The 18,162-nt window shown below is 49.8% G+C and overlaps 1 protein-coding gene across 3 annotated transcripts in view; it reads left to right on the top strand.

The window, feature by feature from the left end:
* ca9 (carbonic anhydrase IX) overlaps nt 1-18,162 on the top strand; it is a 155,882-nt gene that overhangs the window by 121,429 nt on the left and 16,291 nt on the right. The window lies entirely within an intron of this gene.

Here is an 18,162-nt window from a genome sequence, read left to right as displayed (position 1 = left end):
ATGGGTACATTTATCCAATCAGTAGCTAAAAATGAAGTCATTGATTATTTATAGTAGCAATAAAGGGAAATTAAATGATAAATGATACATTTAATTTCCTTTCCCATATTAAGGCACTGTATCATTTCCACACCCCTTTTCCTAAATCATTTAGATACAAGTACAGTTTAAGGCGTGATTGAGAAAATGACCCATGATTCTTATCCTTTTACAAACCTGTGATTCAGACTCTCTAATTTTTATAATGCTTGTAAGACCATTACCTTGAAATAACTGGGTGTGTTGCATGATTTACATACTGTGGCAACAGACTGAGTAAACTGTACTCTGTATTTCATCTTAAGTTGTGCTTGAATGCAAAAAAGGATCAGAAAATATAAACATTTCACAATTCTTGGGTTAGGCTCCTAATTATGACGTTCCATGGATTTACTATCACTGATAAGTATCTGCTCGCACAGCACTTGTCGGGTTTTAGTAGGACTTTTATTCATCTTGCGAAATGCCCTGCATTTACAGGAAACTTCTGTTTGCTTTACTTTATAGCACTCCAGTGTTTTTCCCTCCAAATTCTGCTGCCTTTCGTCATAAAACAGAATTATACTTACGTTTCTTGGCCCTCCATGGCACCGAGCTACCCTGACAGGTCTGGCACCAGGTGTCCACCTCACAATGTAAGGTTAAATTAGAGTCAGGGTCCGATTGCACCAGAAGTTTTAAACTCGATGAGAGCCTCAGTGCTTGGGGAAAGGGCCTTGCTGGGTGGCCAAAACACTCCTGCTAAAATGGCATGTGGTGCCAGGTCAGCACGGACCTGATAATGTGCGTGCTGCTATCATTTTAACACTCCGTTCTCCCCGAGCACGGGAAGTTAAAATTGGGCTTTACACTTTCGATTTTTACGCTAGATATTCTACTTGCCTTCCATATCAAGGACAACTCACGTAAATGGAACTGGAGTCTCCTATGAACCAGAGTGTGCCTTTGTGCCTTTACCACGTTAAGGTAAATGCAGTGAGGCATCCTCTGCCACTGTGCTCTGGCCTTGGCAGGCAGGCTCCCTTGCCTCTGCTGAGGAATTGAGACAGATTGGGGTTGGAGTTTTGCTGTAGCAGGCCTCACTGATAAGTACAAGTAACTTTCACCTCCATTAACATGAACCTGTCTTAACCTGCAGCAGTAATGTGTATAGTACCCAACTGCTGAAGCATATTAGGCCAACTGTGGTGTTGACTATAGTGTGTCAGGTTCGAAATGCATAAAGGAGCCCAGTTGCAACGACACAATTTCTAAACTGCAGAATGGCAGGAGGGAACTCCTTGTTCACAATTCTATCCAGGATTTGGTCCTTGATCAGGAAGAAGTGCTGAGCAAAGGGAGAGTGGGAGGTAAGTGAGTAGCTGAGTCTCCCTGAGCTGTTCTGGCCCCTCTTTCAGCTGTCACCTTTGTCACTCACACAACAGATGTTATTTTAAACATCTCAGCGTCATGCCCTCTTTATATCATCATCAGCATCATCATAGACAGTCCCTCAAAATCAACTTGCTTCCACTCTGAACAATCCAATACGAGAACCACAGTCTCTGTCACAGGTGGACAGACAGTGGTTGAAGGAAAGGGTGGGCGGGGAGTCTGGTTTGCCGCACGCTCCTTCCTTTCTGCATGTTCTCGGCGAGACTTGAGGTGCTCAGCGCCCTCCCGTGCTCTTCCTCCACTTAGGATGGTCTTGGGCCAGGACTCCCAGGCTCTTTATATAACGCCTATATAATTATACAAATTTTAGAAATTTTACAAATGTGTTTGATTTATTTAGAAGAACTTTGAAAATGTCAATTATAAAAAAATTTAAGCAAGAAGTTTTTTTGCAACATTACATATACCGTTCTCTTTAAAATGTTTACAATGACATTGCCGCCATTCAGTTTTGAAATTTGCAGCTAGATTCTTGACACCATTTATTTAATATATTTTGCAATATATTTATAGCCCATGAAACAAAATGGTTTGTTCCTTTCTGAACCTAGTGTGTTGAAAGTATTACAACAGGAATTTGGAATACAGGTATCACATAAAAGACTTGTAGCAAATTAGTTAATGGCATTGTAGGACTTTTTCCAGTAATTCAAAATTAAATCATCTTCCTAAAAAATAAATAGCAGATTTTATTTAACTTTTAGCCAACAGTCTAAAATCTGACAATACTTGTGTTACTGTGCCAATAGGTCATGCATAGACTGGCAACATGCAATGGTTCTATACTTGGTGATTTCCCATTTTCCAACAGCATAACAGGGTGAAGTGCAGTCACTTCCAAAACATTTTTTTAAGGGGAGTGTAAGGGGTTCTCGGGGAGTGTTGTTGTGCCTTGGGTGTCTCTCTCTGGGCTTCTGCCCTTACAGCTAATGCCTGGCCTGTGAGGTACCCTGAGTGCTGCAAGAGCACCCCTGGAGAGACTGTGTCCACAGCTTATGAAGGGGGTTTTGAGACTCGTGCGTCCCCACAGCTTATGCCTAGCCTGTGAGGCACCTATGAGTGTCAAACACTCCTAACCCCTTCTTCCCTAGCCTGTGACACACAGTTGAGCGTTTTCGAGGCGCTCCTAGCTTCCCTTACACTGTTCTGACATAAGACTCACAATCAGGAGATGTTGTACAATAGAACTGAGAAAAGGTGATTCCAAGAGGAACTTAGGCTTCCAATTTATTTGACAAGGTGTATCTCAACAAACAGCAATACACCAACAAAACAATCCCCCTAAATCCCACTAAACAGACACAACGAAAATCTTTACACAAGTTTAGCAGTACAATGCCCAACCTCCCACCTTTCCTGGCCTAACTGAGTTGGGAGTTCCGGGGACCAGAGGTTATACTCACTACTGTGCCTTCTGCAGGTCTGGTGGTTTGTTTCTTCTATCTTCGGTGTCTTCGGACACTGGTTTTCCTTCAGTGTCGAGAGGCTTGCTGGTTGTTGGATCACGAGGGCAGGGAACCACACACAATGCGTCAGAAACCCCTTTTTATAGCCAGATTATCCAGTCCGCCTCTCCTGCTGAAATCAATCCTTCCCATTGGTGGGCTTTGTGATTTTGAAAAAATGCAGCAGTTTTAGATTATTGTGGGGTTTTTTTCCACTGATGTTAACCTACTCAAGGTTCGAGTAGGTGTTGATTGCGTTGGCCTCCTGTAGACATTGTGTAGACCCTTGGTTTGTTTTGGGTTCCTTAGTTTTCTGAAGGTCTGCATAATTTCCCTCCAATTCAGTTTTCTCTAACCTACTCAAGGTTTGAGTAGGTGTTGATTGGGTTGGCCTCCTGTAGCCATTGTATAGGCCCTTGGTTTGTTTTGGGTTCCCTAGTTTTCTGAAGGTCTGCATAATTTCCTTCCATAGTGTAAATAAGGGGAAGACAATAGCCCGATAATGGCGATGAGTCAGTACCACAGTTTTTGAGCAAGTGCTCTCCCATTGGCTTGAAAGCCCTATGCTTCGGGCTGACTCTGTCCCACCATTGGCCCTCCGGTGTCCTCCCCCGTCCAATCACTGCTCTGCCAAGGTCAAACCGTCTCGGTTTCAATTCACAGCACAGACCGATCCCGCAGCCCTTTTCCTTCTGGGTAAAATGAGGGGGTTTTCGTCCTCCCCTACATAATCCCCCATCTGACACAGTCAGGCACCACTCGAGTGTGTCAAAGTTCAGGGTGGTGAGAAAATCCTTGGTCTCGCAAATTGCCCAACTTTCCCCAGTTTAACTCTAAACTGATCCCGTCGATATATATTGTAATTCCTTTTAACGCGGTACAAAACACAGAATCCCAACAGGTTACAATATATGACAGCAATATACATATATGTACTTAAGGTTACAGCAGTAATTGTACATTGAGTCTCATTTCAGTCTTAACCGTAAAACAAAGAAACCTGCCCTGCAAACTCCCCAGGGGCCATGTATGAAAACGCAGTCATCCCTGGGAATAACAAAACCGTCTAAGTGTCGCGGTCAAGCTTTGTTTACACGCCTTGAGTGTTTAGCAACGATTCTCCTGTCTGTGTAGTAGCCTGAGGAACTGCTTTCTTTTTCTTTTTCTCCTGAGCTTACAGCTTGTAACTAGCAGATATGCTACAATCAGGAGTTGGCCGATTACTAAGGCATGCGATCCCACCCGGATCCACGCAGGTATGTCTGCCCATATCCCCAAATTCCACCATGCTGGGGGTTTAATCTGGGCAATCTCCCCTGCTAAAATTTCAGTTTTCTGCTCCATGGTGTATAAATGTTTTTGAGACAAATCCACTGCCTGGAGGAGGGCTGTAAGTTTCTCAGGTCGTGGGGCAATGGGATAGCCAAAATGGGTGACATATTGTTGTAGGTGGCTGAGGTTGTTTTGTACCGTGAGGTGAATCCTTGAAGGTTCAGGGATGGGTGTGATTCTGGTGTGTGCCACTTGAACCTCTGCCCTGGGTTTAAAGCAAAAGCTGCTGTACGGTATTGGACATCACCTTCCCGGTCCGTGTTCATACGTCACAATATGTCCCACCGCCTACATATGCTACCTGTGGAGGCATGTGGTTAGGGGCCATTATCTCCATTGTGCAATTGATAGGCTCTGCCCCAGCAGTGCTGAACCCGCATTGTGGCCTTGCAAAAGCGTTCAAGTGCTAGGGGCAAAGGATTACCTGTGCTCCCCTGCTCCGACAACCCGAGAGGTCTGTACCTGTCACAGTGTGCTCCCACATTGTGACATAAGTTGGGACCTCTTGAAATAGAACATGCACCCCTCCACGAATGACTCCCACATTCTCCACTCGGTACAGGGGTGCTGGTCGTGGGGACGCCCCCATCACGGGCATCCTGACCACCACCTATAGAAAGCAATGCAGACCCCCTCTGAACACATGGGAGTGGATCCCCACATACACAAATAAATTCCTTGGTCGTACGCCCACCATTTCTCCCAGCACACCGTGACCCCGCCAGATGACCACATGATGGTTCGGTAGGTATCATTATCCAGACGGTCCCAGTCCGAGTGTCGGTCTCCCAAGTCCCTCTTGAGGTGGGACCAGTACAAACCGGACGGTCTGCACCTGGGCAGGACCGGAACCAATGTCCTAGGGGGAGTGTTTGCTCGTGCTATTGGGGAGGATTTAAACTAATATGGCAGGGGGATGGGAACCAATGCAGGGAGACAGAGGGAAACAAAAAGGAAGCAAAAGCAAAAGACAGAAAGGAGATGAGGAAAAGTGGAGGGCAGAGAAACCCAAGGCAAAGAACAAAAAGGGCCACTGTACAGCAAAATTCTAAAAGGACAAAGGGTGTTAAAAAAACAAGCCTGAAGGCTTTGTGTCTTAATGCAAGGAGTATCCGCAATAAGGTGGATGAATTAACTGTGCAAATAGATGTTAACAAATATGATGTGATTGGGATTACGGAGACATGGCTCCAGGATGATTAGGGCTGGGAACTCAACATCCAGGGGTATTCAACATTCAGGAAAGATAGAATAAAAGGAAAAGGAGGTGGGGTAGCATTGCTGGTTAAGGAGCAAATTAAGGCAATAGTTCGGAAGGACATTAGCTTGGATGATGTGGAATCTATCTGGGTAGAGCTGCAGAATACCAAAGGGCAAAAAACGTTAGTGGGAGTTGTGTACAGACCTCCAAACAGTAGTAGTGATGTTGGGGAGGGCATCAAACATGAAATTAGGGGTGCGTGCAATAAAGGTGCAGCAGTTATAATGGGTGACTTTAATATGCACATAGATTGGGTTAACCAAACTGGAAGCAATACGGTGGAGGAGGATTTCCTGGAGTGCATAAGGGATGGTTTTTTAGACCAATATGTCGAGGAACCAACTAGGGGGGAGGCCATCTTAGACTGGGTGTTGTGTAATGAGAGAGGATTAATTAGCAATCTCGTTGTGCGAGGCCCCTTGGGGAAGAGTGACCATAATATGGTGGAATTCTGCATTAGGATGGAGAATGAAACAGTTAATTCAGAGACCATGGTCCAGAACTTAAAGAAGGGTAACTTTGAAGGTATGAGGCGTGAATTGGCTAGGATAGATTGGCGAATGATACTGAAGGGGTTGACTGTGGATGGGCAGTGGCAGACATTTAGAGACTGCATGGATGAACTACAACAATTGTACATTCCTGTCTGGCGTAAAAAAAAAATAAATAAATAAATAAATAAATAAATAAAAAAGGGAAGGTGGCTCAACCGTGGCTATCAAGGGAAATCAGGGATAGCATTAAAGCCAAGGAAGTGGCATACAAATTGGCCAGAAATAGCAGCGAACCCGGGGACTGGGAGAAATTTAGAACTCAGCAGAGGAGGACAAAGGGTTTGATTAGGGCAGGGAAAATGGAGTACGAGAAGAAGCTTGCAGGGAACATTAAGACGGATTGCAAAAGTTTCTATAGATATGTAAAGAGATAAAGGTTAGTAAAGACAAACGTAGGTCCCCTGCAGTCAGAATCAGGGGAAGTCATAACGGGGAACAAAGAAATGGCGGACCAATTGAACAAGTACTTTGGTTCGGTATTCACTGAGGAGGACACAAACAACCTTCCGGATATAAAAGGGGTCGGAGGGTCCAGTAAGGAGGAGGAACTGAGGGAAATCCTTATTAGTCGGGAAATTGTGTTGGGGAAATTGATGGGATTGAAGGCCGATAAATCCCCAGGGCCTGATGGACTGCATCCCAGAGTACTTAAGGAGGTGGCCTTGGAAATAGTGGATGTATTGACAGTCATTTTCCAACATTCCATTGACTCTGGATCAGTTCCTATGGAGTGGAGGGTAGCCAATGTAACCCCACTTTTTAAAAAAGGAGGGAGAGAGAAAACAAGGAATTATAGACCGGTCAGCCTGACATCGGTAGTGGGTAAAATGATGGAATCAATTATTAAGGATGTCATAGCAGTGCATTTGGAAAGAGGTAATATGATAGGTCCAAGTCAGCATGGATTTGTGAAAGGGAAATCATGCTTGACAAATCTTCTGGAATTTTTTGAGGATGTTTCCAGTAGAGTGGACAAGGGAGAACCAGTTGATGTGGTATATTTGGACTTTCAGAAGGCTTTCGACAAGGTCCCACACAAGAGATTAATGTGCAAAGTTAAAGCACATGGGATTGGGGGTAGTGTGCTGACATGGATTGAGAACTGGTTGTCAGACAGGAAGCGAAGAGTAGGAGTAAATGGGGACTTTTCAGAATGGCAGGCAGTGACTAGTGGGGTACCGCAAGGTTCTGTGCTGGGGCCCCAGCTGTTTACATTGTACATTAATGATTTAGACGAGGGGATTAAATGTAGTATCTCCAAATTTGCGGATGACACTAAGTTGGGTGGCAGTGTGAGCTGCAAGGAGGATGCTATGAGGCTGCAGAGGGACTTGGATAGGTTAGGTGAGTGGGCAAATGCATGGCAGATGAAGTATAATGTGGATAAATGTGAGGTTATCCACTTTGGTGGTAAAAACAGAGAGACAGACTATTATCTGAATGGTGACAGATTAGGAAAAGGGGAGGTGCAAAGAGACCTGGGTGTCATGGTACATCAGTCATTGAAGGTTGGCATGCAGGTACAGCAGGCGGTTAAGAAAGCAAATGGCATGTTGGCCTTCATAGCGAGGGGATTTGAGTACAGGGGCAGGGAGGTGTTGCTACAATTGTACAGGGCCTTGGTGAGGCCACACCTTGAGTATTGTGTACAGTTTTGGTCTCCTAACCTGAGGAAGGACATTCTTGCTATTGAGGGAGTGCAGCGAAGGTTCACCAGACTGATTCCCGGGATGGCGGGACTGACCTATCAAGAAAGACTGGATCAACTGGGCTTGTATTCACTGGAGTTCAGAAGAATGAGAGGGGACCTCATAGAAACGTTTAAAATTCTGACGGGGTTAGACAGGTTAGATGCAGGAAGAATGTTCCCAATGTTGGGGAAGTCCAGAACCAGGGGACACAGTCTAAGGATAAGGGGAAGCCATTTAGGACTGAGATGAGGAGGAATTTTTTCACCCAGAGAGTGGTGAACCTGTGGAATTCTCTACCACAGAAAGTTGTTGAGGCCAATTCACTAAATATATTCAAAAAGGAGTGAGATGAAGTCCTTACTACTAGGGGAATCAAGGGGTATGGTGAGAAAGCAGGAATGGGGTACTGAAGTTGCATGTTCAGCCATGAACTCATTGAATGGCGGTGCAGGCTAGAAGGGCCGAATGGCCTACTCCTGCACCTATTTTCTATGTTTTTCTATGTTTTCTGAGCCACCACCACCGTCCCAGAGGTATGTCCCCTTGGCAAGTTAGGCATACCTTACTGCCTTCTGTCACTCTCACTCTGGAAGTGGCCACAGTGATCTCCGGGCAGGGGATGGAGGCCTCTCTGTAGGTATTGTCCTTATGGTTGGAGTACTTGGTGGAGTTCGATCCCAACCACCCAGGCCATCTCCCCTCGTGGGAGTAGGTGACCCGGCCATCCGCCGCCGGAGTCCCTTTTCCTGTGGTCACTGTCGACGCTCTGCCCCCGGAGCATCCGAAAACCAGGGAGTCCTCGGTGTCCCCTCAGTGCCCGGTGCAAATCCTTAACGATACCAGCATCACTAACGTCCAGTAGGGAGGTGTTGACATCTGAAAGGCAAGAAGAACGTGGTCTTGCCTTGAGAGACTTCTCCAGGCTCGGCCCGCGTAACATGTTCCAAACACAAAAATGCTGTACCCAATAGTCACTGCCTTACCTAAACACATATGCACACAACACAAAGTAACAAAACAGGAAGGGAATATATATACACCGCCACCCGTCCCCGGGTGGCCAGGCTACATCCTGTCACTGTACAGGCGTCATCGACCACTCGGCTGACCGTACCCTGAGGACCAGGATGCCCTCCGCTGAGGGGCTCGTAGAGTCCCCCTTAATGAGTCTTGTGCTGTCCTCCAAAGCCCTCCCGAGCCCCGGATATTCGGTGGGAGACCCTTGCTAGCGCAACAGAGCACCCTCCCTGTTGTCTTTCGCCTTCTCGGTCTGGGGCGGGGAGCTAAGTAAACAGGGGACTACGGCGCCCTGGGCTGTGGCACTCTGTCACTCCTCCTTACTGTCGGTGCAGTCTCACATTATGGGCTGCAATGCTATCTCCTCCACCTCTTGGGCTAGCCCAAGCTGATCCACCATGGGAGGTTCAGCTTCCCCTCGGACCTTGCTAATGGTAGAGCCTTTCTCCCTACCTCTGTTAGTGGGCTGGGAACCTCTACCCAGTGGTGGGATAGCCTTACAGGAGCAATGAACCAGCCCTGGCTGTAGAGCTTCGGGGCCCGCTGCCTCCTCCGGAGCCTTCAAATCAACCGGGGCCTGTTCTTCCCCCAGTGCCTGATTCTCTTCCCTTGCTCGTCCCCTCTGTTTTTTACCTCTTTTGGGGTCAAACAATTTACACTGATTAATGTGATACCACTTCACCCGGCGAGGCAATTGAACTGCATAGACCATAGGGCTAGCCTTGTCGACTATGCTGTATGGCCCCATATACAGTGGTTCAAATACCCCGACCCGGGCAAAGCTTCTCACCATCACCTGGTCGCCCACCTCCCAATCATGGTGACTGCGGGGTTCCAGCAGCAGCCGCTTGGCACGGTGCTGTTTACCCATGTTGTTGGCCACCTGCCAGTGAATCTGTTGAAGCTGTTCAAACAGATTCCTGACGAAGTGGTCCCGGTTCACCTCTCGAAGCTGCCCTTCAGTGAGAACCGGCGCCAACACATGCACTGGGGTTCTCATGATCCGGCCAGTCATCAGCTCATGGGGTGAGTACCCTGTGCTCTTTGACTGACTGGCCCGGATTCCCATGAGGACCAACGGTAAGACCTCCACCCACTTGTTCGGTGAGTCTCCCATCTCCTTGCGCAGCCTTTCCTTTAGGGTCCGGTTCAGGCGTTCTACGGGGCCTGAGGACTGAGGGTTGTAGGCGACATGCCATTTGGCTCTTATCCCCAGTACCTTTAGGGTGGCCTGCATCACCTGGCCGGTGAAGTGGCTTCCCCGGTCGGACTCCATGATTTGAGGTAGACCCCACCGAGAGAACACCTCCCTCACCAGGATTTTTGCAGTCCACACCGCGGTAGCTGTTCAGCAAGGGAAGGCTTCCACCCACTTGGAAAACACATCTACCAGGATGAGGCAGTATTTATAACCTCCCTTGGCGGCCGGTAGGGGTCCGATGTAATCGATCTGGATCGACTGCCACGGTCCCTCTACCCGCCTGACGTGTCCCATAGACACCTTCCTTTTCTGAGGGTCTGGGTTCTACCCATTGCCAGGTAGATTCCGGCCCAGGGTGTCCCGCACCTGGACCCTCGTGGGCCAGCTGAAGGAATTCCCTCCGGTATTGTGGCGGCACTTACCCATTTGTCCCCTTTAAACAACATGCCTTCCCGCACAGCAATATCTGCAGCACTGTATGGGCCCTCCGCCTTTTCCCCCCTTTTTGATAGCAGCCAAGGCAGCCTTCAGGACCAGATCCTGCATCTGGACTACTTTAAGGTCCGGGGCCGCAGCCGCCCCTACGCTCCCTTGTGTCCCTGGCTTGCTTCTTGCTGCTGCTATCCTGCCTGCCTCGTATGGGTCCCATGGCCGACCTGTACGAGCACCTTCCCTTGCCAGCAGGTCTGCCTGCTGGTTACCTTCCCCCCATGGCTCAGTTTTGGAGTGAACCTTTACCTTATGGATATATATATCCCCGGTTTCTCCCACTGCAGCCACAATCTTTTCTAGCAGGGGTTTGGTCAAAAGGGGCTTCCCATCCGCAGAGGTGTACCCCCGGCGTGACCAAATCGCCAGATACTCTGTACATGAATTGCAAGTGAACATGCTGTCCGAGCAAATCGTGTATGGGTTAGGGAATTCCTCTGGGTGTGTGACCACATACATCACCGCCGAGAGTTCCGCCTGCTGGGCGCTCAGGGTGCATGGGAGTTTAAGAGCCAAGGCAATCCCTGCCTTGGGATCCCAAACTCCGCAGCCCGTGAGTCTTATACCCGCGGACACTGAACTGGAGCCATCAACGTAGATCTCGCGGCCTGTGGGGTGTATCCCTGCCCGAAATCCAAAGCTGATGTCCCATACCCCCTCCATAGAGCACCTATGCGGCTGCCCTGGATAGATTAAATTTGCTGCGAGCCTGGGCTCGCAGAGGCCCTTGACCTTTAAAGTCATTTGGGAGAGGAGGAGGATCCAGTGAGTGATTCTAGCACTGCTCACTGTCCCGTCCTTAATCCTCCCGTCCAACAGCATCTGCGTCGGGGTATGATGGGTGAGAAGTGTAATGGGGGATACTCCGGTAAAGTTCTGAGCTCTCTTTACTGCCCAGTGGGTGGCAAGCAAGTGCCTCTCACAATTGGAGTATCCCTTTTCTACCTCCGTGAGGACCCTGGAGGAGTACACCACTGGTCTCAGCTGACCGTTTCGCTCCTGGAGCAACACTGCACTTAAGCTGTCGCCACTGGCTGCCACCTCCAGGAAGAATTCCTCCCCCACCATCAATTGCCCCTAGGGCTGTTGCTACCTGCAGGTCTCTCTTAAGACGGACAAATGCTGCCTCACAGCCCTCGTCCCATTCCCACTCGACCCCCTTGTGTAGGAGTCTGAGCAGAGGGGCGGCAGTGGCTGTATAGTCCTCGATGAAGTCCCTACAGTAGCCAGTGATTCCCAGGAAAGACTTTACCCCCGACACATCCCTAGGGACAGGGAGTTCCTGCACTGCCTTTCTTCTAGCCTCAACAATGGCCCTTTTCTCCTGCCCTTATCGTCAGGCCCAGGAATTTTACTTCTCCTAGACCTATCTGGGCTTTCTTGGGGTTAACTTTAAAACCCCCTTTCTTCAGTAAGACCAGCCTTCGGCCAGCAGTGGACCGTGTTCCTCACTGCTGTCTGTGAACAACAACAGGTCGTCCACATACTGGACCAGCTGGTGTGGTTGGCTGAAGCCTTTTAAGCAGTTCGCCATGCATTGGTGAAAGATGCTGAGACTATTATGAAAGCCCTATGGGAGGCAGCTCCATGTATACTGCTGTTCCCGGAAGGTGAAGGCAAATTTGTACTGGTCTTCCCTCCGTACAGGGATAGACCAGAACCCGTTGGATATGTCCAACACTGTGAACGTGGTTGCGGATGCAGGGATTTCCCCTATCAGATCTGCAACCACCGCTACTGTGGGGGCACAAGCTGGGATGTTTTTATTGAGCACCCTATAATCTACCGTAGCCCTCCAAGAATTGTCCGGTTTCCTAACCGGCCAAAGCGGAGAGTTGACATGGGTGGCTATTGGTCTCAAAGCACCCTGCTCGACAAGCGAGCTTAAAGCTGTCTCCAAATCTGCTTCTGCCTCTCGGGGAAAGCCATACTGCTTTTGCGGGTGGGACATGGGATCCCCATCTATTCTAACCTCCGCTCCTGTGACTCTCCCACAATCGTGTTTATGGGTGGCAAATGCTGCAAGATTTGCTTGCACATAGACCCGGTACTCGGCCAGAACTCCAGGTCGTAACCCCCTTTTGGCTTAATTGTACACAGAGTCCCTTTTCCCTGTTTCTTATCAATAACCACGACTTCTCCCTCTGCTCCCGTGCCCACTGTGCCCCATAGACAGTGATTCCTCAAGATGATGAAATCAGCCCCCAAGATCCCTTTTCCCACCTGCTCCCAGTTCATCAGGGCGCACTTCCATTCTGTTTGGAGTGCTCCTAAACGAACTGCGAGCGGGACTGAGAAAAACCTAGCCTTCTCATTTCCTGTGAACCCAACTAGTTGATTCGGCACTCTGTTTGATAGGGGTGAGGTTGCGGGGTCCTCCGAATGGACTATCATGCTGGAAGCACCAGTGTCCAAAAGGTAAGTACCCAATACACCCTCAACCTCCATCTTGACCCAGGGTCGTCCCCAGGGGTCGTATTCTAGTGGGCACAGGTATGCAGGTTGGGTCTGGGCTAGTCACGGCCTCTGTACAGGCAGGGTTGCTGGTGCTTCCCTGCCTGTTGCCGTGGCTACCTTCCCAGTCCCCTCCAGCGCTGTCCTCACTGCAGCTACTATCTCGTCAAGGGATGGTGAGGAGCTCTCTCCACTTCCCCCACTCTGGGCAGCTCCTGAAGAACTTCTCCCCCCATATCTCTTTACTGGGCTCCTGCAATCCCTTTTTAAATGCCCAGCTTTCCCACACCCAAAGCACACTCCCTCCTTATCAGACGAGCGGCCACCCTCCTGGTGCCATTCCCTTTTGGGAATCGAGTTGGGTTTTACTTCATTTACCCGACCTTTGGAGGTTTTCTCCTCCTCCCCTCCTCCATTCCGTTGGACCAGTGCCAGTTGCCTGACCACTGCTTCCTCGGTGAGGTTGGGGTCCCGGGAATCGAACCACAGTTCTGCCCTGGCCTTGAGCCGGGGCAAGCAGTTTGCCACCAGCATCCTCAGCCAGCGGCCAGTCTGTACCGCGGAAAGATTCGCCCGGTCGAGGAGCTCCCCACAGGCTGCGTGGTATACCACCCACAGCCTGTCCGCAAATGCCTGCGGGGTTTCCCCTGTGAGCTGCCTTGTCCTTTCGACCCGTTCGAAAGTACTGCCATCATCGAAGCCCATAGCCTCAAGTACGGCCCTCTGGACCTCAGTAAATGTGCGCTGCCCCCTCCGGCATTCTACCAGTAGGGCCTGGTACAATTTGCTGTCCAGGGAGAAGAGCAGCGGCTTGGCTGTCTCTTCCTCGTCGCACCCATTAATTTCCCCTGCCTGCACCATCTCCATGAAGTGGATAGACGGGTCCCCGCTGCGAGTGAGTTTGGCCAAATGGGCCACCATGACCCTGAGTGATTGAACTCCATGGGGAATAATGAAGTCGCTCTCCAGCGCTCCCTGACCTTGGCCACCTCCCTGTGGAGGACCGTACTTGCGCTGCCTGACCGGGTTCGTCCTGGTTCAGGATCTTTCTGCACTGGTCCCTCTACCTCCGGCTGTCCCACCATACCCGGTGCAGCAGACAGTGCCTGGTCACCTGATCCAGCCCTTAACTGACCCTCGGCGGGAGCCTCACATCCCTACTGCCGAGCGGGACACATTGGTCCTGCCCCCAGCCCTGGGTATGCTACTACCTGCGCACCCCGCTCCTCCTGGTACCCCACCGGACAAACCACCGGTGCCTCAGGAGGTGGTCGGGCGTCTCTTGCCTTTGGATTCTCCTCTACCCCCCAATACTCTCCTTTGTCCCCTGTGGACCCGCCAGGTCCTATCAGGGCGACCATCCCCTTTGCCTGGGATAGAGTGTGGGTGAGAGTTTTAATCCTCTCCTGGCAGGGACCGTGATCTGCAAACTCACTGCTGCTGGCCACTTTATAGGCTGCCTCACGTCTTTTAATTTATTCTCTAGTTCTCAAATTTTCTGGGTGTACCGAGAGTTCTGTTCCGGAGGGACCCTTCACTATCCTTGGCCTCAGTGACCTGACACTGAAGATAGTCCCGGCTATTTTAGAAGGTCTCCTCCAACTGCCTCTTCTCTTGCTGCTCCTCAGCTAATTCGGCCAGCAGGTTGTCCCCAACCGCATCCCGGATAGCAGAGAGCTCCTCTGATTTCTGAAGACTCTGTTCCAAGTCCTTCACCCGCTGGTCGAGCTTTCGGACTTGGCGGGTGAAGCTAATAAGCCAGATGGCCTTTTCCACCCTGCGGTTGTCGTCCTTCCCTGCTGTCCACTGGGCAGCAGCATCCACTGGGCGCTCTGCCTGTGTGAATGCTTGCACCCAAGGTTTGGTGAGGTTCACCTTGCCAAAAATGTATGAGGAAATTCTCTCCTCCATTTTAGTTTCCTCTCTTATCACTTCATCTGTTATATTAACATCTCCTGTTTGCTTATGTCCTGCCACGGTCACCATGTTCTGTAAGGGGTTCTCGGGGAGTGTTGTTGTGCCTTGGGTGTCTCTCTCTGGGCTTCTGCCCTTACAGCTAATGCCTGGCCTGTGAGGTACCCTGAGTGCTGCAAGAGCACCCCTGGAGAGACTGTGTCCACAGCTTATGAAGGGGGTTTTGAGACTTGTGCGTCCCCACAGCTTATGCCTAGCCTGTGAGGCACCTGTGAGTGTCAAACACTCCTAACCCCTTCTTCCCTAGCCTGTGACACACAGTTGAGTGTTTTCGAGGCACTCCTAGCTTCCCTTACACTGTTCTGACATAAGACTCACAATCAGGAGATGTAATACAATAGAACTGAGACAAGGTGATTCCAAGAGGAACTTAGGCTTCCAATTTATTTGACAAGGTGTATCTCAACAAACAGCAATACACCAACAAAACAATCCCCCTAAATCCCACTAACCGGACACAACGAAAATCTTTACACAAGTTTAGCAGTACAATGCCCAACCTCCCACCTTTCCTGGCCTAACTGAGTTGGGAGTTCCGGGGACCAGAGGTTATACTCACTACTGTGCCTTCTGCAGGTCTGGTGGTTTGTTTCTTCTATCTTAGGTGTCTTCGGACACTGGTTTTCCTTCAGTGTCGAGAGGCTTGCTGGTTGTTGGATCACGAGAGCAGGGAACCACACACACTGCGTCAGAAACCCCTTTTTATAGCCAGATTATCCAGTCCGCCTCTCCTGCTGAAATCAATCCTTCCCATTGGTGGGCTTTGTGATTTTGAAAAATGCAGCAGTTTTAGATTATTGCGGGTTTTTTTTCCACTGATGTTAACATTCTCAAGGTTTGAGTAGGGATTGATTGGGTTGGCCTCCTGTAGCCATTGTGTAGACCCTTGGTTTGTTTTGGGTTCCCTAGTTTTCTGAAGGTCTGCATAATTTCCTTCCATAGTGTAAACATGGAGAAGACAATAGCCCGATAATGGCGATGAGTCAGTCCCACAATTTTCGAGCAAGTGCTCTCCCATTGGCTTGAAAGCCCCATGCTTCGGGCTGACTCTGTCCCACCATTGGCTCTCCGGTGTCCTTCCCGGTCCAATCACTGCTCTGCCAAGGTCAAACCGTCTCGGTTTCAATTCACAGCACAGACCGATCCCACAGCCCTTTTCCTTCTGGGTAAAATGAGGGGGTTTTCGTCCTCCCCTACAGGAGGGGGAAAATACTTTGGGGTAGATTTTAATTCACAGCGGGTTTCCAGCAGAAAATCGCACTGGCGCGTCAATTTCCCACCCACCTCTTGAGAATGAAGCTACAACAATTTTAACCTGCAGGCCTCATTAACATGCAACCGGCCAATTCCCTGCCAGCAAGTGTGCGGGAAGCGGCTATCGGCTCTGGAAAATCGAGCAGTCCTTGGCGCCTGCTGGCATGGAGGTAGATGGGAGGAAGGGAGCTCTGAGAGGGTCTCGGGGAGGGAAGCCAGAGTCCAGGACAGGAGAGACCTAAACTTTTCTTGTGGGTTCCGGAGGAGCACTCCAGCTCCTTCTGGACCATCAACAAAAGTGTAAATCGTACATTTGTGGCTTCTTCCTTTTCCCGGCAGGTTCTGACTGGCCTTCACCTGGCAGGAAAAATGTGCCAGTTTCCCCATTCAGGCCCGAGTTTAAATTGTATTTTGGGCCTGATGACATAATTGAACCCCGGGTCTGTATTTTCGAAGAAGGACCCTGCAGGATTTGGGTGGGTGGCTTAGCCAGAAGCCTAAGTAAAAGTCACGGTTGGCGGGATCAGGGTAGCTTTCTGGTGAGTAAGTAAACTGGGCAATTTTAACTGCCGAGTCAGTAGGGTTAAAATGGCCCCCTTTACCTTTTGTATTTCCAGTGTGATTTTAGGGCAGCTTTGCAAAACAGTGATCTACAAGTATAAGGTAGTGCAGGGCAGGGGCAATGCTAGTAAAGATGTGAATGGCTCCACGTCAAGGACTAACTTAAATAAGGGTGGTAAAGGAACAAAGTGGTAAAGTCGTGTAGTATTTTTTGACTTTATGACATTACATGTTGTCAGATTGTGGGACATGACTTAAAAAGTCTGAAAAACCACAAGAAGCTTAAATATTGGGACTGTGACTGGGATTTTCTGCTTTGGCGATACCCGATGTAAAGTTGGCATGGTGGGCTTTGCACCTGCCCAATTTCATTGTCACTGACCCCAACGAGATTCTTGGGGTCAGCCTAATTAGCATGTTTCAGGAGGGCTACCAGTAGGATTCCTGCCTGCACCAGGGAACCTGCCTCAAATGAGGTTGCAAAATGGGTATGACAGGCTGCAAGCCCCCACAGCAGTGATGCGGAGCTGGCAATGTTGCCAGAGAGGCTCTTTTCTTTAAATAAAAGTTACATTTCACTGGGCATGCCAAGAATTGATTCCACTTGTGAAGGCGGACTTAAACGTTAAAGTGGGTTCACTGGATTTAGCAATGCTGAGCACCAGTAACATTCTGTTCAGGATTTCAGTTCTGAAGAGAGGATAAGTGAGAATAAAGTTCCAGGTAGGAAAAATACAATAAAATAATTTGGTGAGTGATCAGCGCTATGGCGGTAATGACAAGAAATGAGACAGTGGGGGAGAAATTCGCATCGTTTGCGACCCGGGGGAGGAGGTCTTGCGCCAGGAAAGGGGCGCTACCAGCTCCCGTGAAATTGCGTGAGAGTTAGCGGAGGCACAAAACCGGCAGCGTCCCGCTCCCACCGGTAGCGCCGTGGGCCGCTGTGCCAGTAATGATGACATAATCGGCGTGCGCAATGACCCGTTTTTGCTGCGCAGCGGAATTTGGGCAGCGCCCCGTGAGGCTGCCTCGTGGGCCGCAAGCTGAGCCGCCTCCACTCGCGGGGCTAAAATTAAAGGGGAGGTGCGCGGCGCCATTATTTTTCTTGGCTGATTTACTAGTCCGGCCTTCCAATGTTTATTTCACGGGGTCCGTGCCATGATGATGCAGACCGGCACTCCGATTCTGTGCCGGGCTAATGCCACGGTACCCCGTATCCTCGGTGGTGAAGTGGAGGCCCCTCGCCCCACTGTCGAGCTCGCAGTGTGCCCTCTCCTTTAATGATCCCGTAGCACTGGAAAATTCCCCCACTTAGTCCGCCGGTCCTGCCCCCGAGAGGAAGTGGAGCGCCCAAAATTGTGCTCCACTTCCCCTCAGGGGCGGTATCCCCAATTTCGCGGCCGGGGGGGGGGACTTTCTCGCCGGGTGCAGGAAGTCCCACATCACCTCGGTTACC

The sequence above is a fragment of the Pristiophorus japonicus genome, chromosome 2, assembly GCF_044704955.1.
Source record: "Pristiophorus japonicus isolate sPriJap1 chromosome 2, sPriJap1.hap1, whole genome shotgun sequence".
Classification (NCBI taxonomy): domain Eukaryota; kingdom Metazoa; phylum Chordata; class Chondrichthyes; family Pristiophoridae; genus Pristiophorus; species Pristiophorus japonicus.
The sequence above is the reverse complement of the archived record's forward strand: the minus strand, read 5'-3'. Positions and strand labels throughout refer to the sequence as shown.